The sequence below is a fragment of the Eschscholzia californica genome, unplaced genomic scaffold (genome assembly GCF_041429995.1).
Source record: "Eschscholzia californica isolate CP2 unplaced genomic scaffold, dmEscCali1.0.p SCAF_5, whole genome shotgun sequence".
Taxonomy (NCBI): domain Eukaryota; kingdom Viridiplantae; phylum Streptophyta; class Magnoliopsida; order Ranunculales; family Papaveraceae; genus Eschscholzia; species Eschscholzia californica.
This window is the reverse complement of record NW_028238472.1, coordinates 22790104-22812778: the sequence shown is the minus strand read 5'-3', so window position 1 is coordinate 22812778 and position 22675 is coordinate 22790104.

Sequence of the window (22675 nt, the reverse complement as noted above, 5' to 3'; positions counted from 1 at the left end):
ACCTTGATCGAGAAGCAGAATGGAAAATCGAAAAATCGATCAAACGCTTGAGGACTGACAATGTCATGGAATTTTGAGGAAACGAGTTTAATAGGTTCTGTGTAGACAAAGGTATAGAGAGACACCATACGGTCAGAAAGATCCCACAGCAGAATGGGGCGGCGGAACGTATGAACAGAACTCTATTGGGACGAACTCGTTGTATGCTTTCGAATGCAGGGCTGCCGGAGGTGTTCTGGGCTGAAGTAGTGAACACGGCAGCGTATCTGGTAAATATTTCACCCTGTACATCTATTGAGTGTAAAACTCCTAATGAGGTATGGTCTGGTTATCCTGGTAATTATGAGAACTTGAGGATCTTTGGTTGTTCGGCTTATGCACATGTTAGAGAAGGCAAACTCGATCCAAGGGCTAAGAAATGTGTATTTCTTGGGTATGAGCCTGGAGTTAAGGGTTATCGGTTGTGGAATCCGGATGGAAAATGGAAGAAATTTCTCATAAGTAGAGATGTTACTTTTGATGAGTTAGCCATGGTAACTCAGATCGTAACGCCTGTAGATGCTCGGGAGGGTGTTGGTAAACAGGTGGAGATGGAAGATCATAGGGAGCAGGTGGAGTTTGAGATAGACACTCTGGAAGAGGTTCAGCCTCAGGTAGATGAGCAAGGTGAGGAAGATGAACCAGAGAAGGTTCATTATAGTGTTGCAAGGAACAGAGAAAGGAGAGACATCCGGGCACCGGAAAGGTATGGGATGGAAGATATGGTTGCATTCGCACTTAGTGTGGGAGAAAGCATAGATGGAGGTGAACCATGCACCTACGAAGAAGCTATGAGGAGTGATGAATCACGACAGTGGTCTCTTGCCATGAATGAGGAGATTGAGTCTCTTCGGAAGAATCGGGTCTGGGAATTAGCTGAGCAACCTAAGGGTTAGAAGATTGTTGGTAGCAAATAGGTTTTCAAGAAGAAGGAAGGAATCCCAGGGGTGGAAGATGCACGTTACAAAGCACGGTTAGTAGCTAAGGGGTTTACACAACGAGAAGGGATAGACTTCAATGAGGTATTTTCTCCTGTTGTTAAACATAGCTCTATTAGAGCGATACTTGCTATGGTTGCTTTGTATGATATGGAATTGGAGCAGCTTGATGTTAAGACTGCGTTCTTATATGGAGAGCTGGAGGAACAAATCTATATGCGTCAGCCAGAGGGGTTTGAGATTCTCGGGAAAGAAGACCAGGTCTGTTTGCTGAAGAAGTCTTTATATGGACTGAAACAGTCTCCTAAGCAGTGGTATAAGCGTTTTGACACATTTATGGTTAAAAACGGCTATGACAAAAGCAGGTATGATAGTTGTTCTACTCCTGTATGTGGATGACATGCTGATAGCTTGCAAGAATATGTCGGAAATCCACATGTTAAAGGATCAGTTAAAGGGTGAGTTTGAGATGAAAGACTTGGGTGCCTCAAGGAAGATATTGGGTATGGAGATACGGAGAGACAAATCTGTTGGGAAACTGTTTTGTCTCAGATAACGTACATCGAGAAGGTGTTGGCACGTTTTGGTATGACGGAGGCAAAACCTGTCGGTACTCCATTGGCAGCACACTTCAAGCTTTCGGGTGAACTGTCACCAACAACGGATGATGAGACGGAGTACATGTCTCGGGTGCCTTATGCTAATCCAGTAGGTAGCATTATGTATGCTATGGTGTGCACAAGGCCTGATATTTCACATGTTGTTAGTGTAGTAAGCAGATACATGGGTAGACCTGGGAAAGGTCATTGGCAGGCTGTGAAATGGATACTGCGGTATCTGGGAGGAGCTGCAAAGCTTGGTCTGGTTTACGACAGAAGGGCGGACACTTCTGGTTCGGTAGTTGGATTTGTAGATTCGGATTTTTCGGGGGATCTTGATAGGAAGAGGTCTCTGACGGGCTATACGTTCACACTCAGCGGGAGTGCCATTAGTTGGAGAGCAGTGCTGCAATCGGTGATAGCGCTGTCTACAACAGAAGCAAACTACAAGGAAGCAACAGAGGCGGTAAATGAGGCAATATGGCAGAGTGGTTTAGTTCAGGATTTGGGCCTGGAGTAGGAGGTGACAAAGGTCTACTGCGACAACCAGAGTGTTATTCCTTTTACCAAAAATCAAATGTATCACGGGAGGACTAAACACATTGACGTCAGGTATCACTTTATCAAGGACGTGATTGAACAAGGGAAGATCACGATGAAAAAGGTTTCTACGGCAGAGAATCCAGCGGATATGCTGACCAAGGCATTTACAACTTTCAAGTTTAAGCATTGCTTAGACTTGATAGGGATTTTCAGATGTTAGCCCTATCAGCGCTGGAGCGACGATGGCTCAGAGGCGTTGAGGAGGTTAACGACTACAATGAGTGAGTAGCCCCCGCTAGGAGGAGAATCAGAGCTGCTTGGCATCCCTCGTGGTTGAATTCAAGAATTCGTGCTTTCATGCCTGATTGGAGCTCACTGGCTCAGCAGGAGGAGGAGGATCGAGAACGCTTAGCTATGATGGTGGCAGATCTAAGTCAAGAGGATCATATTCAAGTCAAGGTGGAGAATTGTTAGAAGTGACTCGAATATGGTTTGGTATCGAACCCGGTACAACCTACCGAAGCTTGGACCCATTAGCAGAGCTGATTATTGAGACAGAGCTGGTATGCGAAGCAGTGCTCTGAGGCAAAGCTGGACTCCGAGACAGAGCTGGAATGCGAAGCTAGGCTTATGTCGGTTATTAGTATTAGCGTATCCGTGTATAATGTCGGTTGTAAAGAGATAGTCGGTGAGGCGGTGGGATTAGGGTTTAGTGGCTATATAAACTAAACCCTAAGGAAATATCAGTAGCACAATCTCACGAATCTCTTGTGTAAACTTGTTTGCTTATCATAGTGGAAATCATCGCGTTGTTGTCGCCATGGAGTAGGTCTCACCAACCGAGCCACGTAAATCTCTGTGTTCTGTTTTTTATTGTTCTTTACTATTCCCATTGCTTGTCTTGGATTACTCGTATTGTTCACATTAACCCCGATTGGCATAACAAGCTAACGTTGTTAATTACAACCCTTAAGTTTGAATCCGCTATAAAAGAACTTGGACCTCTTCATTTTTTTCTTTGTACTGAAGTTTCCATGAATTCTTCTGCTGAGCTTTTCCTAACACAAAAGAAATATACTTTAGAACTCTTTCAAAAGCCTGATATCTTAGATTCTTAACCAAGTAGTAAACCTGTTTCTGGGACAATAGAATCTCTAAGCTTGATGGTAATGTTTTATCTGATACTACCCTTTACAAATGCCTTGTTGGTGGTTTTTTAATACTTAACAATGACAAGACCAGACATTTCCTTTAGTTTTAACTATGTTGCTCAATACATGCAAGCTCATAGGTCCACTCATCTTGAGTTGGTGATAAAGATTCTCAGATATATCAAGTGTACAATTGATTGTGACATTTCTATTAGAGAACGTTATGTTTCAAAATTGGTGGGATATTTAGATTTTGTGCTGGTTGCCCTGATACAAGACGCTCCACCACTAGCTACTGTATTTTACTTGGTTGTTCTCTTATCTTTTGGGGCTCGAAGAAGAAACTAATAGTTGTTAAGTCCTCTACTGAGGCAGAGTAAAAGGCTTTGTCCCATGCTTCTGCTGAAATGTTATAAGTTTCTTATATCTCTGATAGGCCTAAAAAAGGTATATTCCCCAAGTGTAGGGATCAAGTAATAGTACTTCTAATAAGTCCAAGAATCGTTCCAAGGAACAAGCAATTTCACCTAAATCTTAAATTAAAACCCCGTTCGAAAATTTGATTTGAGTTTGAAAAATATTTCAAAAAGAAAACAGTACTAATAGACTAATACAAATGAAATCAAGGTGGGAAAGAAATATAAGGTTCTTGATTCCACCACATAAATGGACAATCTAAAACATGCATTCAATCAAAAAATTCCTTTTTTTCATATATAACTCAAAACCTAACAACTATTTAGATTTCGGAAGATATTCTTTAATAACACATTTCAAAATCAAGTAATTTTAATTGATCATCATATAAAGGCTATATTTCTTAACAATCATTCATCAACTAATAAGCATACCCCATCTAATAACTTAACACAATCATGAAATATCTCAATATGAAGCAAGAACAATGAAAAGACCATAAAACCTATATGAAATGACAATTAATTGCATTGAAGCTCAATAGAAGGATTTATTAATCAATAATATACTTCAAAATAAGCCCAAGTATGGGTTTCCTCAACAACCCTAGATACAAGATTAGTTACTCATTAAATTTAGAGACATATACATTGATGAAATAAAATACATGGAAATAAATTAGACAAAGAAAAGAAATCACCCAATTCCTTGCTCCAATGGTTCCCAAGTATGATCCAAATTATGCTCCAAATCCAATTAATAACACTTTGAGAGTAGGTGGAAGTAGAGAGGTTTAGAAAAGAAATTAGACGGGAATGGTTGTAGAAAAGAAATGAGGGAAGAAAATGAGATAGAATTAGAAAGCAGATCTAGAAACTAGAAGAGAAAGAAATTGGGTAGAAGAGGTGATGGAGGCAAGAGAAAGGAGATGGTTTTTGGGTTGGAGAAAGAGAAAGGAGTAGAGAAGAGGGATAGGTTAGAGAAGAAATGGGTAAGAGAGGAAATGGGAATAGGAGAGAAAAAGAAGGTATAGGAATGAGAAGGTTGTTGAAGTCTAGGTCTTAATGGAGGAGAAAGAGATTTTTTATAGATGGGTTGATAGCTAGGTTTTTTTAGAGGATAAAGTGGAAAAGGTTAAAACGGGAAAGATGAAAAAGTGGGAAATTAGGGTTTTGTGGTATTTTAAATAAAAAGCCAAAAAGTTACGGTTTTGTAAGTCTGGCGGCTGAGAAAAGGGAGGGAAGGATGCTGCTACAATGGAACACGAACCAAAACAATTAAGTAGCGCAAGAAACAGTTGCCGTCGGATGGAAGAAACAAGGATCTGGACGGCTGGCAGAGAGACACGTGTATCGGAACAGGGATACTAGGTTGGTTCGAGCAACACGGAAACATAATATGGGGACATAAGCTCACAGCCCGTCGGATCTAGAGAACGAGGAAGACAACGACCACGATTAAAACATTGGATCTGGGACGACTGAAGTAAGATGCAACGCGCTAGACTGAAGAGTGCTCTTAGGATCCATTTCGGTGCTTGGCGAAAATACGAGAATTGGATACAACGGCCTCCATAGCGCGCCTCGTTTCTCCCGTCATACCTCATGGCCTTATGCCTACAGAAAGTGTCCCCCCTAGTCAACAGCATTTGACCCATCATTGATTTTGCCTAGTTTGCTCATCTGGACTCTGATTCGGCTTTCGTTTTCTCCTACGGGCTCGTCTTCGACTCTGATTTTCACCCATGCACTAATATTGCTGTAATTCCCAGAACACCCATGAATTCAAATAACCAAAATACCCATTGTATCACTTTTTCTCGTTTTTAACCATTTTCACATCTAACTCTGCAAAAGACACCTAATCAAGAAAATCAACCATTTTATTACAATAAAGACTCGAAACAGACTAACTCGGCTAAATTAAACGACCCTGATGGGACATATTCATGACCCATCAAACATCCCCAAACTTAGATTTTACTAGACCTCGAGCAAAATAAAAGAAAAACCTATCTCACTTTCAGAGGAATCCCGATTGCATTTAGCATATGTAACAAGCCGTTAAACCCCTAGGTTGCCCTAGTGGACGAGTGTTGTCTCGTGATGGTTTCCAGAGAATGTACCCACAAAATTCGAAAACATTTCAAAAATACAATAGGGTCCAAAAACACTCAAAGTTAACTAAGATGGACTAAAAAAAATGTTAATCTCTTAGAAAATTTTGGCAAGCTAATAGAAATCTGATGGGTCATGAAAATGCCTCATCTGAGTCGTTTAATTTAGCCAAGTTAGTCGGTTTCGAGTCTTTATTATAATAAAATAGTTGGTTTTCTTGATTAGGTGTCTTTTGCAGAGTTAGGTGTGAAAAACGGTTAAAAATGAGAAAAAGATGCATAATGGGTATTTTGGTCATTTGGAGTCAAGGATATTTTGGAAATTTGGTCAAGGTCAGTGCATGGTTGGAAAGTAGAGGTCGAGACGAGTCCGTAGGAGAAAACGGAAGTCAAATCGGAGTCCGGACGAAGGAATAAACCAAGGTCAAAGTCAAGTCAACATTTGGTCAGCATTCGGTACAAGTTCGGGCAATGTTTCTGGCCCGCGGTATGCTTAGGGACACGTGTCGATGTATGGAAGTTGGTATACGCGGTTCCCGTGTTAGCGCTCAGCAGCGAAGTAGCCCTTATAAGCTTGATCCAGTGAAGCGCGTTGCAACTTAACCCGGTAGCCCCAATCCCACGTTTTAATCTTGACCGTTCTTCTCCGCGTGTCCCAGATCGACGGTTGATGCTTCTGTGTAGCCCGTTGCAACTTAACTCCGTGCATCCCGAACCCACGTTTTAATCTTGGTCGTCCGCTACCGCGTTTTTGAGATCCGACGGCTTCTGTGCATCCCGTGTTTTATACTTATTCCGTGCAGCCGAAGCAGCTTAACTTCTATGCTTCCGGGACACGTGGCCTTGTGTCGTCACTCCAGATCCGTGTGCGTGAGATCCGACGGTTGCTGCTTCGATTCACTCTATTATCTTACATCCGGCCACACCAAATAATCTGAATTCCTAACTTTAAACCCTAGCCGCCAACTACAATTGGTTATGCCTTAGGGTTTTGCACTTTAATCCCTAAAACTCCAAAAATGACCCTCTTTTCTCCTACTATTTACCATTTGACCCAATCAAAACCCTAACCCAACTCTATAAATAAATCTCTTGCTCCTCCATTAAAGGCTAGACTTGAAAACCCTCTCAAAGGCTTCCTTATCTAATTTCTAAGCCACTTCTCCTTCTAATCCTAAAAACCCATCTTCTTCTATTTTCTCTACCACCTTCATCTTTTCTCTAGATTTACTTTCTCCTTCTAATTTCTTCTTCTAACCCTCTAATTTCTCTATACCTTCTTCTCTAAAATCTCTTCTTCTTCTATCTCTCTTCTAAATTTCTCTTCTTTTATCTTCTAATAAGCTATTATTTGGAGTTTTGAGCAATATTCTTGAGATACTTGGAGCTTAAATTGGACATCAAAATGGAGATACATGGGAATATGGATTGGGAACATTCTTGGTGGTTTCTTTCCATTAATCTTTTGTAATTCCATTTATTTTATGAATTCAATGAATATTATTTTAGATTCCATGAGTAGCTAAATTTTGTATCTAGGGTGTAGAGGAAACCCATATTTGGGCTTATTTTGAGATATGTTATAAATCAATGAATCCTTATTTTGAGCTTCAATGCCTATTGATTGTCATTTCATGTTGATTCTATAACCTTATTATCATTCATGTATTATAATTAGATATTTCATGCTTTTATTGATTTATTAGATGAGATATGCCTTTTAGATCTTGAATGATAGTGTAGGAAATTAGTTTTATATGGTAGTCAATCATACATTCTTGATTTTGAATTGTGTTATTAAAGAATATATTCCGAAATCTAAATAGTTTATTATGTTAGATTTTGAGTTATACATGAGAAAAGGGATTTGTTAATTAATGCATGTTTTAAGTAGTCCATTTATGTGGTGAAATCGAAAACCCTAGATTCTTCTTCTCATCTTGATTTCATTCTCATTAGTCTATTAGTATTGCTTTTTTTTTTCATAGTAGTTTCCAAATCAAATCAAAAGTTTGAAAGGGGGTGTAATTCGAGATTTAGATAAAATAGCTTGTCCTTTGGAACGAAACTCGACTTATTATAAATGCTATAACTTGCCCCGTATACTTGCGGGAATAGACCTATTTTAGGCCTATCAAAATCAGTCAAAGTTAACAACACTATACAGACGTTAAAAATCTCTTCACTAATAATCTAGACTCGAAGTGTACATGACTAGCCACAATGAGAATGACTTCAGTTCCAAGCAGACAGACCCTTGATCCCTATCTTAATACATTTCGCCTCGACTTTGGCCTCACAGTCATACACTCTAAATATGAAATCACTCAAGAATGGTTCACTCGTATGTATGAGTGTGATCACGACTATAAACTCAACACATAAAAAGGGGTGATGACAACATTTTAAAACGAATGATCTACGAAAAGGAATATAATCATTAGATGGAATGGGGAAGCTCACTTACCCTTCTCACCCACTCTACCCTCTAATAATCTTTCTTAAAGGTCAATAGATACAAGTGATGAGATGGATAATGATGAGATCCCGAGAATGTCGACGTCTTCAACGGTTAGATAACTTCAAGCAATTTCCATACTTAGCTTTTTTGCTTCGAACACTTATTTAACAAACTAGAGTTCACATGAACTTTTACACAAATATTTCTTTTTCATTTTTTTCACTTCAATATTTTTCTTTTCATACTAACAACACAAATACCAACACTAGTATTCTCAACAATCTACTTTTCTTCTTTCATACTTTGCTTTCACATTCTTCTTTCTTTACTTTTCATGCCTTCATTCTCCGGAGTCATGTGATGAATGGATGGTGGAGTATCCGTCTTCCCAAAGTTGACATTATTATCGGGTTTCATGGACTACAAGAGTAAGGTTTATTCGCTATCCTGATGTCACTCCTAGTGGCTGTGGAAGCTAAGCACACAAGATCAAATGAGCTCTTTTTATTAAAGTTACGAGGTTGAGAAGTACTTCACTCTATTCAGAGTTAGCGCAGAAGAGTACGCTCAAAGGTAATAGAAAGGCTCAGAAATCTCACAAGGGTTAAGTCTCCACTAATGATTAATCTAGTTCTCTCAAAATCGTCTACCATTCACTTCCATAATATTCACATGGCTAGCACACAGACGACCTCAAGACTCGAAATTCATTAAGAAACTTTTAAGGGTTTTTTAGGCCAAAACCCCCATTTATTTAGCTATATTAGGGGGACACCCCTAAAAACATTTTCGTTTAGGCGTTAACCCCCAAAACTCATTTTCCGTTCAAATAGCTGTGAAGTAGTGGTCGTGCGAATCACATGCTCGCCTACTGACCAAAATACCCCCGTTCTGAATTTTAGTATATTGCCCCCATTTATTTAGCTATATTAGGACTACACCCCCAGCAGAAATACCACTTGGAGCTTCACAACCACCTATTTCTCAAGTATCTTCTTCCTCACAACCTGTAGTATCTTCTTTTGGAACAAGTGATGCTTCCAATATTAAAATTTTTATTATAAAATCCAGATTTTTCTTCAGTTTGTGGATCTGCTGAATCTAGGCAAATGGGTTCTGGTTTCAATCTGGAGTTCACCAATTTCTTGTTTTTGCTCTTCTTCATTGTCAACTTAGGTTATGTTTGCTCTTCTTCAATTTCTTCTACTTCTATTCTAGATTTCAATTCTTCTCTAGCAAAATCTTCTAAGATTTCATCTTTTCTTCGAAACCCATGTCTAAGAAATGGATACCAACTCCTTAAAACATGACTAACAGATTCAAAATCAGATTTTTGTGAGAAACAATTATAAAACAGAGACTTTTGAAACCAATTACACCATTTTTTGGTACAACTAATACTAGTTGTTCTTTCATTCTTTTTTGGGTTCTGTTTGGTGGATATTATAACTTGAACTTGACCCATACAAGTAATTTTTGGGTACAACTACCTCGGACTGGTAAAGACATGATCCACCCTATCATCGGAGTACAAGTGACACCTCGGCCAGAGTCACTCGCTGATTGGCTCTAGCTCGGGGAGAGTATGAACCAATCTATATCTGAACCTTAGACTTATAAGACAGAGAGCCTAACAAGAGAGTGAACCAATCAGAGTCACTCGTGGATTGGATCTAGCTTTGGCCTCTGGCTAGGGATGAGCATGCCCCTGTCTATGGGAGAAGCTCAGAGTTAGTGGTTCGACATGTAACTAGGGTGATTCAACCGATCGTGAGAAGAGAAGGTATTGGCTCGGGATAAACTATTCGAGTGGACAAGGTATTTTGGTTAGGGGTGTATTCCTAATATAGTTAAATAAATTGGGGTCACATACTAATAATTAGGATGGGGGTATTTTGGTCATAGATCAAGCATGTGATTCGCACGATCACTACTTCACGGCTATTAGAACGGAAAATGAGCTTTAGGGGTTAACCCCCAAACAAAAATATTTTTAGGGGTGCCCCCCTAATATAGCTAAATAAATGGGGGCCATTCTATAAAAAACCCAACTTTTAACAACCAGATAGTACGATCAACTGGACTCTATTACTATTAACAAACCAAAAACAGCTAGTAGACTCACATTTTCAGACCAAAATTTAAAAATTTTGAATCCTCTTGAATTTTTTAAACGAAGGACTTAGCAAAAGTTCTTCCCTATCCCCTAACTTAAATCGAACATTGTCCCCAATGTTCTGAAGACTATGCCAAAATAAAAAAAAAATGAGAGGAAAGATATTACCAGACTCTACTGTCCTATATCAGAAGCATGGGTTGCCTCCCAAAAAGCGTTAAGTTTAAAGTCTTCAGCCAGACGGTGATGAAAAAGAAAGAAAAATCATTGTAAACCTACTAGATTACAGGTTGATGACTCCCCATACAATAGTAATCGGAAGATCTGAGGGTCAGCCCAGAAAATGATGTATCCAGGAAGGTTCAGTCTCACGTTCATGGAAAGATAAGATAATTTAAGTGAGACTTTCAATATGGATGAGTTATCCCCAAACTTAGATGAAGCAACAATCATTAAGTTCAACGACAAATGGATTGAGAGACCGTGTTAGAATTCACAAGTGATTGACATGGGGTTACTAGAATTTCCGAGGGACATAGTGCATAATTATTATAGAGATTGGACTCACTTAGATCGACACTCAAACTAGGAGGTTCTAAATTAGCCTCAGAGGCTCGCTGTGCTGAAATTACCCCCAAGTTAGGTTCGTGCTCCTTCGATTCTGACTTAGGTAAATACTCGGACAAACCTTCAAAAATTTCTCTTATCATGATGTCATTGGTGTCCTTAAAGAATTCTTAATTTTCACCTAAGTCAAATGATTCATCACTCTCTTTAGACATTTCTGCAAGCCATAACTCTTCATCTTCTGTAATACTTCCAATTGGACTCAAAAGGGTATCATCGTGACTAGGTGTAGTAAAAGATTGAGAATCAAGAAATAATACAGACTCAGCTTTTGGATCTTCTAAAAATGGCTCAAGAGTTTGCTCAACAATGATCTCATATGATAATGGAATATTGATGTTGACATGTTTGAACAATTTCACTACTTCATCAGATTGAGGTAACTTCATCGACTCCATTAGACGTTGAGGCTATGGAGCTCTAGGAACATAAGGTTCAAACGTTGGAGGTGGACTCTCAGACTCACGAGCCTTCTCAGGATTATCACGAGGGTGCAACTTGTTATCCTAAGGAATTCTTACTCTTCTGTCAAGAACTCTACCTCTCCTAAGAGTGGTAACTACATTGGCTTGATCGGGTGGTTGTCTAGCCAATGTACATTTGTATCCCTGCCCAAGTTGACTCAGAACCTCACCCTTTTCTCTCTGACTAAAAGCTTCTTAAAGTTGACACACTTGGTTTTTTGGACTAATTAATGTCTGGGTGGTTGCTTGCATAAACCCAAGCGTGTTCATGGTGTCCTCTAATGTTATCTTCTTTTCAGAAGAATGTTGGACGCTAAATTGAGCATAAGGATTGCTAGGGGCACCGAATCCAGGATGGTTCATAGATGTACGAGGCTTAATCTGGTATTGACCTTTAGACCAAGAGAGATTGAAATGATTTCTCCATCTTGGATTATATGTATTACAGACAAGTTCTCTCGAAGTTCCCCATTGATGAGATTGCACGGCTAGTTCCTCTAAGAAAGCCATGCCCTCGTCGGCAGTTTTATTAGAAAACCCACTATTACAGAATGACTCAGCCATGGATATGGTAGGATAGTCTAGTCCTTCATACAATAGTTAGACTAGTTTCATTTTTTCGAACCCATGGTGTGGACACTCTAGTAGAACATCTTTGAATCTCTCAAGATATGTATGGAGAGACTCGCCTTTGAGTTGCTCGAAATTAAGCAATCGCCTTCGAGTTGCTCGAAATTAAGCAATCTTAGCCTTAAAGCTCTAGTTTTATGCGTGGGAAAGAACTTTTGTAGAAAGACACCACTAAGTTTTGCCCAACTAGAAATAGAATGTGGTTTTAAGGCATAAAACCAAGACTTTGCTTTTTCTTTCAGAGAAAAAGGGAACAACCTAACTGTAACGGCATCGATCGAGTTAGGGACATTCATAGTCTTACATACGTCCTCAAATTCCCTAACATGATAATACGCGGTCTCGTTCTCTAAACCACGAAATACTAGAAGCATGTTGATACTTGATAATACCCGACTTTATCTGGAAATAAGTGTTAGTCGAGGGTAATACAATGCAAGATGGCTGACAAACCATAGTTGGATGCATGTAATCTTTGAGAGTCATAGGTTGATTCTCAGCTCTAGCTTGATCAATGTGATCCTCCATAGTCTCACTTGAAGAAAGGTTTTCAAGTAAAACACTCAAATCAGACTCTTAATAAAATGACCCCTCTCATCACGTAACTTAGGGAGCAAAAACCAAATGAAAAGACATGACTATTTTGAAAAACTTTTTTTTAGTTTCTTATTTTTTTGTTTGTTTTTTATTTTGTAAACCAAAAGGAGTAAGGAAACTACGAAGATCCTAAGGAAAATAACGAAGCAAGCAAGCTGACTCCACCAAGCAACCTAAACACAATCTAGACGACTGGGTGGTATTTTTGACCTAAAAATAGATCTAGACAGCTTCTACTTCTTACCAAAGCTTGAACTATGATTCTTATGAGGAGTTACTGATGCACCCGAAAAGGTTGCACACCCAAGCGGAGGTATCAAGTAGTAACCGGTAAAACCGGAGTCGATCCAAGGATAGGAGGGTAACTCGGATATCAAAGACCGGAGTCGATCCAAGGATAGGAGGGTAACTCGGATATCAAAGAGTCTCGTTCGCCGGTCTAGCTATCAAATGCTAACTTAGACTAAAAAGGAAAGAAAACAAAGATAAATGGGGGTTTTGATTTGAAAGAGTAACAAAACAAGAAAGCAAGCAAAACTAACTAAACAATATAAGTAAAACGGGCGAGAGAGATTCGAGAGAAGAGTCGAAGGAACAAGAGTCGGGAGACGGTAAGACTCGATTCGGGCAACAAATAAGTGAGAGAGGTGTCGAAGTCCGGAAATCCATAATGATAAACCTACGACTATGTGTAGTCCGATTTGATGTGTCGAGGTACAATCGATATTCGACTCCTAAAGTAGATGTCTCTAAGTACTATGTATATCCGGAGATCATACTTAGTCAAACAAACGTCTAAATCGGTTAATCCCGAGTCATCGAAAGTGTAGTCTAGTCGCCTAACTATGTGAAGTGCATGACAAGACACATGAAATTATGACTTAGACTCCGATCGATATCGAATACTTCGTTTCGTCTATTAACTATGCGAAGTGCTTGACAAGACATATGAAAATACGATCAAAACGATAATCGAAATAAATGAACATCAATTTATAATCAAAACATCAAATCATATTAAACATAGTCACGAATTCATCACATTTCATCTCATATAATCGACAAACTAAAGTTAGCTAAACATGGTGATTCAATAAGAAATGGAAAGGAAATGGTGAGAGAATCCCCCTTTTTCGATGTTGGTTCGAGGCTAAGATCGTCGGAAAATATGAGTCTTTAAGGTGCAGCCGATCTCCCCTTAGCAATTTTCAGGGTTCCCCATAGCAACCACCATCATCTTCTCCATTTAGAACACAACCTCCATTAAAGCTAACCCTAGCTTTCTCTCTCTACAAATTTCTACTCAAATATCAAATCAATTCATATGAGAAGCAAGCCAAGATGATGGGGAGTAAAAACCCTAAGTTTTCCGGCCAAGAAGATGGCCGGAAAACTTAGAATAATCCGGCCAAAGAAAGGGAAGAAGTCCGGTAAAAAACCATGGTATCCGGCCAAATCCGGGTCCCTAGCTCTGCAGCCGCGTCCTCCATGCCGAGCACGTCCCTGCGGTCGCGTCCTCCATGCTCCGAGCAAGCTTCCCGTGAAGCGAACAGCAGCTCCGAGCATATGAGGAGCTTCTGTCCCGTGCTTTAATGGTGCTGCTCGGCTGCAGCTGCTCGGGCTGCAGCTGCTGTTCCCGTGAGATGTGCACGTCCGTGACAGCATCCCGAGCTCGGAGCAGCTGCAGATCCCGTGCTCCAGCAGCTCCTCCCGTGCCATCTTGTGTCCTGCCAAAGCTTTGGCCGGCCTAGCTTGGCCGGCCAAGCTTTGGCCGGTCTCCTTCCTTCTCTCTTGTTCTCCTCCTCAAACCCTCTAAAACCCTAGTTGATTCTCTAAGTTTTTTATGATGAACACTCAAACCCTAGCCACCCCTTTCCTCCTAAGTTTCTTGCCTCCTTTCCAAGGTTGAAGATTGTTAGAATGAAGAAGAAGATGAATAGTCCCTTGACCCCCAACTTGTGTTTCCTACTCAAACCCTAGGGTCCCTTGACTTAGTCAAACCCATAAGGCTATTTTGACTTGGACCATAAAGAAGGGTGCACATAAAATTTCTACATCTTTCTTTCTTCTTCTTTTTCTTTGTGGGCTTTTGGCTTGTCTTTGGGCTTGACTTGACTTCAAATTAGAAACAAAGGAGAGTGCCTTTAAATAAAGATCTTGGCTTCTTTCTTTCATATCTTCTCTGTCCGAACTCGGAATTGACTTCTGTTTTCACCGTCGGACTCGTCATTGCCTCCACTTGTAATTTGATTTGCTTAAAGTCATTTTCTCTCGTTTTCGGCACATGAAATGATAGTGACAATTCGTTTCCTTTATTCCAATTTCCATGTCTAACTCCAAAATAGGTACCTAACATGAAAAACACATAAAATATTATTGATAACACTCGAAAAGGAATAATTAGTCTAAGTTAGACTCTCCAAATGTGACATTTTAGTGTCACATCAGTTACTCCATCACAGTACAAAGATCAAACAATTCTCCAGGAGACAGTCAACTATGAAAGTTGAAAATAACTATACCCTTGGCAACGTTCCCTCTTCTCGAGGAGGCCATGGAAAAGAAGTATGCGCTTGGATCGTTCCCTCTTCCTCGGAACACTCCTTCCCTTTAGCTCCTTTGTGAATGTACACAAAGAAAAGAAAAGCAACTCAAAGTAATCAAAAGAGACAAGAATAATAAAAAACAATTCAAGATTGAAAATAAAAATAAACCTATCCCCGGCAGCGAAGCAAAAAACTTGATAGGCCTAAAAAAGGTTTATTCTCCAAGTGTAGGGATCAAGTTATAGTACTTCTAATAAGTTCGAGAATCGTTCCAAGGGACAAGAAATTTCACCTATATCTTAAATTAAAACCCCTTTCAAAAATTTGATTTGAGTTTGAAAACTATTTTAAAAAGAAAACAGTACTAATAGACTAATAAGAATGAAATCAAGGTGGGAAAGAAATCTAGGGTTCTTGATTCCACCACATAAATGGCCTATCTAAAACATGCATTCAATAAACAAATTCCTTTTTTTCATATATAACTGAAAATCTAATATAATAAACTATTTACATTTCGGAAGATATTCTTTAATAACACATTTCAAAATCAAGTAATTTTAATTGATCATCATATAAAGGCTATATTCCTTAACAATCATTCATCAACTAATAAGCATACCCCATCTAATAACTTAACAAAATCATGAAATATCTCACTATAAAGCATAAACAATGAAAATACCATAAAATCTATATGAAATGACAATTAATAAGCAGTGAAGCTCAATTGAAGGATTTATTAATCAATAACATACTTCAAAATAAGCCCAAGTATGGGTTTCCTCTACAACCTTAGATACAAGATTAGTTAATCATTAAATTTAAAGACATATACATTGATAAAATAAAATACATGGGAAAAAAATTGACAAAGAAAAGAAATCACCCAATTCCTTGCTCCAATGGTTCCCAAGTATGATCCAAATTATGCTCCAAATCCAACTAATAGCACTTTGAGCGTAGATGGAAGTAGAGAGGTTTAGAAAAGAAATTAGAAGGGAATGGTTGTAGAAAAGAAATGAGGGAAGAAAATGGGATGGAATTAGAAAGTAGATCTAGAAATTAGAAGAGAAAAAATTGGGTAGAAGAGGTGATGGAGGCAAGAGAAAGGAGATGGTTTTAGGGTTGGAGAAAGAGAAAGGAGTAGAGAAGAGGGATAGGTTAGAGAAGAAATGGGTAAGAAAGGAAATGGGAATAGGTGAGAAAGAAAAGGTATGGGAATGAGAGGGTTGTTGAAGTCTGCGTCTTAATGGAGGAGAAAGAGATTTATTTATAGATGGGTTGATAGCTAGGTTTTTTTTAGAGGATATAGTTGAAAATGTTAAAATGGGAAAGATGAAAAACTGGGAAATTAGGGTTTTGTGGTCTTTTAAATAAAAAGCACAAAAAGTTACGGTTCAGAAAAGGGAGGGAAGGCTGCTGCTACAATGGAACACCAACCAAAACAATTAAGTAGCGCAAGAAACTGTTGCCGTCGGATGGAAGAAACTAGGATCTGGATGGCTGGCAGAGAGACACGTGTATCAGAGCAGGGATACTAGGTTGCTTCGAGCAACACAGACACATAATATGGGGACATAAGCTCATAGCCTGTCGGATTTAGAGAACGCGGAAGACAACGGCCACGATTAAAACTTAGGATCTGGGACTACTGAACAAAGATGCAACGTGCTAGACTGAAGCGTGCTCTTAGGGTCCATTTCGGTGCATAGCAAAAAATAGGAGAATTGGATACGCCGGCCTCTACAGCGCGCCACGTTTTCTCTCATCATACCTCATGCCCAAATGCCTTCCAAAAGTGTCCCACCTGGTCAATAGCATTTGACATATCTTTTATTTTGCCTAGTTTGCTCATCTGGAATCCGATTCGACTTCCGTTTTCTCCTACAGGCTCGTGTTCGACTTTGATTTTCACCAATGCACTAATATTGTTGTAATTCCCACAATACCCTTGACTCCAAATGAACAAAATACCCTTTGTATCACTTTTTTCTCGTTTTTAACCATTTTCACACCTAACTCTGCAAAAGACTCCTAATCAAGAAAATCAACCATTTAATTACAATAAAGACTTGAAACATAATAACTCGGCTAAATTAAATGACTCTAATGGGACATATTCATGACCCATCAATCTCGAAAGAGTTGTATCAACCCATTTTGAACCTTTGGTGCTATATTGTGACAATTTAGATGTCGTGCTAGGAAAAAATATATCGAGGTAGATTACCATTTTGTTCGACACTAGGTCACTGTTGGACATCTTCAAATTCGTCACATCCCAACGGTTGGGCAACTTATAAATCTTCTCCCGAAAGGTTTATCCAAAAATCTTTTCCTTCCTCTTCGTGACAAGGTTCCCCCCCCCCCCCATCAATTTTCTTGTAACAATCGTGAACATTCTCTTTGGAAGAGATATGGATGCAAGCACGACCATTAAGACAACGGAGTAAGAGGTTCCTGCAAAAGTCATTAATGGAGAGGTACTAAATCTCTAAGGCAATCTGAACGTAATCTTAGATACCGATTGGACTAAGATAGGTAAGACCTTAGATGAGTCACTCAGATTGTTATGAACAACTGAGCAGAACACACGGGAACATCGAACCTAAGAAAAGGTTCTTGAGATTCAGTGCCAGGAATCTAAGAACGAGTTCTTGAGATTCCAAAGGGCAAAAGGTCAATCAAGAGAGACAAACAATTGATCAAAGAAGGCAAAGCGGTTCCCGAGCCCATGATCAAGGTTATTTCTCATTACTGTAAAAGTTTCTAAAACAATGGTTAGGCCATTATAAGGGAAACCACCCTTAGTACCTATAGGACAAAAGCAATGAAATTGTAAATTCCGATTCCTGTATCTTTGTTATCGAAGTTAATCTAGCAAGTATCGTAGACTCACTTCATCAAGTGTTTAAAACAGGATGTGCGGCTCAGTGGGAGCACAAGGAAATTACATACTTCAGTAAAACAGAAAAGATCCAAAAGGGAGCAGAAGCAATGTTGCTAAGGATGCTGAAAGGGATCGAAGTCTTCTTTTAGACACTGATCTAGTTTAGACTTTAAAAGTTGATATTACGTTCATCTAGAAACATCGAATGTGTTTAAACAAGTGATGAATTAACTAGATGTTCTTGGAGAACCAAAATCGTTAACAATAATACTAACGGCTAAACTCAAAAGATTTAACTCGTTAACTCTAGCATTGTGGCTTGGGTCTAGTTGACATAAGGTACATGAAGACACTCCAAAACAATGGACTTCTGAGTCTAAATAATTTGGTATCATAGGACACATGTGGATATTGTCTTAAAATGACCAAACGACAAAGTCACCCTTTTCAGAAAGGCATAGAGACTAGTAAACTATTGGGACTCACATTGGATATGTAGTACTATAACTTTATTTGCAGAAGCTCATGAGAGCTACATACACTAATGATGAGACATGAAAATGTCCCATCTGAATCTCTTAACTACGACTAGTTGGTCCAATTCGAGCAGTTACTCTGATGAATTGTGTGTTTCTTTTGTCCAGGTGTCTTTTGCGGAGTTCAGTGTGAAAAACAGATAAAATCGGGAGAAAGACATTTGACGGTATTTTGGTCATTTTGGTGATAAGAGTAGTCGGTGAGTTGTGACCGATTTTAATGCTCGGATGAAAGTAGAGTCCAAGACGAGTCCAACGCCGTAGACGGAGGGTCAAATCGGAATCCGGATGGAAGAATTAGACAAAGTCAAAGTTTGGTCAAATCTCTCTAACCAAGTCAGTATAGAACTCGCTGGTACACGTAGCGTGAAGAGGTGAAACACATCTAACGGTGCGGATCAGAAGTGGGATGCGTTCTGGCAACCCAGGTGGGCATTCAGGGTGTTTTGTTGAAATTGATTTTATGTATTGCGCGTTCATGCTTAGGTGATCCTCGCGCACATCTACGGAGGGAAAAAGGGACAGCTTGAATCGGGACGGTCGGAGCAGCATCTACTACTACTCCGTGATGTATTGAATCGGCTCCTCTTGACAACTAACACGTAAATGCACGTGATTGGGTCAAATTTTTCGGAATGGCAAATAAAGAAGGATCTGGTATTCTCGTGAATTTAGGTTTCGGTGCTCCCTACACGATCTAACAAAGCTCACGGTGACACGTGTACAACAGGTCCGTCAGATGGACTATCTCAGCTTAATTCAGCTACCCGCGAAGCACAGAATCGTCCTATCTTCTCCAGCCAACAACCGTGATGATCCTCTTTCCTTCCCTTATCTTGTAAATTCAAATTAAAGAAAAAAAAATCAAAACAGAAGGGTGGTTCGGATTTGGGAGGAGATTGAGGAAGAAATAGGGTTGGATTCGATTTATTTTTCGGGTCTATATAACAGAAGGAGAAACAGAGTACAAGATATATCACGTTTTGGGGAGAACTAGAAACAGTAGAGAGAGATAAGAAAACCATTATGAAATTGGTTTTTGATTTTCGCTTTCAAGAGAGCCATTATCATCATCTCACTCGTTTTCTTTTCTTTTTCTTTTTGTTTCTTCTTCTTTGTGAGAGAGGGGAAGATTACAAAGGAAGAGAGAGAGATTGTAGGGAGATATATTTCACGGTTTAGAGAGAAGTTAGACTGAGAGACTCGGTTTTGAAAATAGATTATCATCTTCATCGCTTGTTTTTGATTTTTTTTATGTTTTTTTTTCTTGGTGAGAGAGAGAGAGAATACAGAAAGAGAAAGAGATTACAGAAAGTTAGAGGGAGAAATAGAGTTGGGGAAGACGAGAAAACTATTTTCCCACAGAGAATTCAATTCCGAGAAGGCGAGAAAATCATTTTCCCTTAAGGCGCGTTTGGTAGATAAACGGGAAAATCAGAAGGAAATCATTTGCAGTTCTGTTTTCTCCCCTCTCTACTTCTTCCTTTATTTCTGATTTTGATCATAATTTCCATGAGTAACTAACTCTTCTATCTAGGGGTTTAGATGAAGTTCATCATAATTAATTTTATTGATACGATTTATTAATAAGTTTTATTGCTTTTAATGATAAAATCTTTCGGGTTTTTAGACCATTTTATACAAAGAGTTCGTTGATTAATCCAAGTAAATCGTTGTTAGAATTGTTAGGAGGAAGGATTCAAAAACCCTAGGTTCTTCCATTTCCTGAGTTTTGACTTAATCATTTAAATTTATTTGCTATTTTCATTTGAATCATATTACCAATCAAACCACTTTTGAAGTCATAATAGTTTTGAGGTTAGAATTTGAAGTTTGACTAAGTCTCTGTGGATCGACCCGGTCTTGCCGGAATTTACAACTTGACACCCGTGCACTTGTGGGTGTAGACCTATTTAGAAAACTTTTTAGGCCCATCAAGTTTTTGGCGCCGCTGCCGGGGACTTAATTTGAATTTAGTCTAATCTTATTTCTATTTTTGGTAAGTTTTTTACTTTTGGACACTTTGACTTGCTTTCTCATTTTTGGTGTGTAGAACACTAAAGAGCAAAGCAAGAGGCGCAACAAGGAGAGGAGCTCAAGAAGAAGAATTTACATTTTATTTTTAGTTATTTTTTATTTTTTGTGAGAGAGAGACTTTAGACTTTCTACTTTTTAATTTGGTTTTAAAGTTTTGACCCTAAATTGGAGGGTTTTATAAATTGTAACCGAAAATCAAACGAAGCCTCGGGTTCGTACACTAAAGGGAAGAGTGGCCCGGGTCGTCTACAAAGTTCATCGCCCGTCTTGAACGTGAGGTAAATTTCTTGATCACCCACGAATCTCCTGTCAGTGGCTATTTGTGTGAATTCGTGTGCTTAATTGCTGTGACCGGACTGTTAGTGTAATCATACTAGTAAGGGCACTAACCCAGTTACAAGATAGGAGACGGATTTCATCGCCGTTCTCTTGCCCACGTAGGTAACAACATTCACGATCCTAAACCTCACCTTAAAAGCTAAAATCTGATAGACATTAGCCCCTAAGGTGTCGAGCTCATAGGATCTTTGAAACAATTCAGGGACTTAATTTTTATTTGGGCATTCCTAAAAGGAAACTGTCACTCAACTCTTTATAAGGTCGCCTCGAGAAAAGAAAACGTTATCAGGTAGGACGGCTATCACAACGTTTATCGCTGGTCGTCTCCAAGAGTTGTTTGACCATAGTACTTGGACCGAGTAACCCTCATGAACATTATAGTTCAAGCTTTGTTACGAAATAGGAGCTGTCTAGATTTTTAGGGTGAATCTGACAAACCCATTCACTAAATCTAAGTCTAATCAACTTGTTGCTAGATTTTGTTTAGGTTGCTTGGTGGAGTCAGCCTGATTGTGTTTGCTTTCCTCTAGGGTCTTCGTACTGATTATTTGGTTCGAACAAAAAAAAAAAAAGTTTAGTTGAGAATATCCTTGGTCATTGGGCTTTAGTTTATGCCCGGTAGATATCGTGATAAGAGAGGTCGTTTCATCAGTAGAGAAACACATTTAAGTAATCTTTTAGCGAATCTATCTTTGAGTGACACTATGGGTGAAAATCTAAGCCAAGCCAGGGATGGAAATCAGCCTATGACACGCAGGAATTACATGAATCCTACTAGAACGTGTCAACCGTCATGCATACAGTTACCCCACTGCACGACTCAATTCGAGTTGAAGCCGAGCATTATTTAAATGCTCTCTGTTTTCCGTGGAGTTGAGAACGAGAACCCCTACTACTATGTTAGGGATTTCGAAGAAATTTGTGGGGCTATGAATTTCCCCAATATGCTTGACGAAATATTGAGACTTAGGTTGTTCCCTTTCTCACTGAAAGAGAAAGAAAAATCTTGGTTGTATGCCTTACAACCCCATTCCATTACTACATGGGAAGAATTGAGCAATTCATTCCTCCTGAAATTCTTCTCGAAACACAAAACTACCTCTTTAAGGCAAAGTCTTAACAGTTTTGTGCAGCAAGAAGGAGAGTCTCTCTACAAATATCTTGAGAGATTTAAAGAAATCTTACTACAGTGTCCACAACATGGTTTTGAAAAAATGAGACTAGTCCAGATTCTCTATGACGGATTAGATTACCCAACTACATCCATGGTATAATCATTCTGTAGTGGCGGGTTTATCAGTAAAACCGCCGATGAGTGTATGGCATTTCTAGAAGAGTTGGCTGAGAAATCCCAACAATGGGAAACTTCTAGAGGACTTCCTACTAGGGCAAATCCTACTCCGAATAAAGGTGGCATCTATAGAGTTGATGACTCAGATCTTAAACACGCCGCCATGACGAGAAGGATAGAAGCCCTAGAACTTGATCAGCCTAAAGCATTCAGGGAGGATCCCACTCAGGTCATGAGTGTTGGAAATGAATCCATCTCTTATCCGTGCTCCATCTGTGGAGACCCATCTCATACAGGGAATAAGTGTACCCTATTCTTTGTTTCTGACGAAAAAG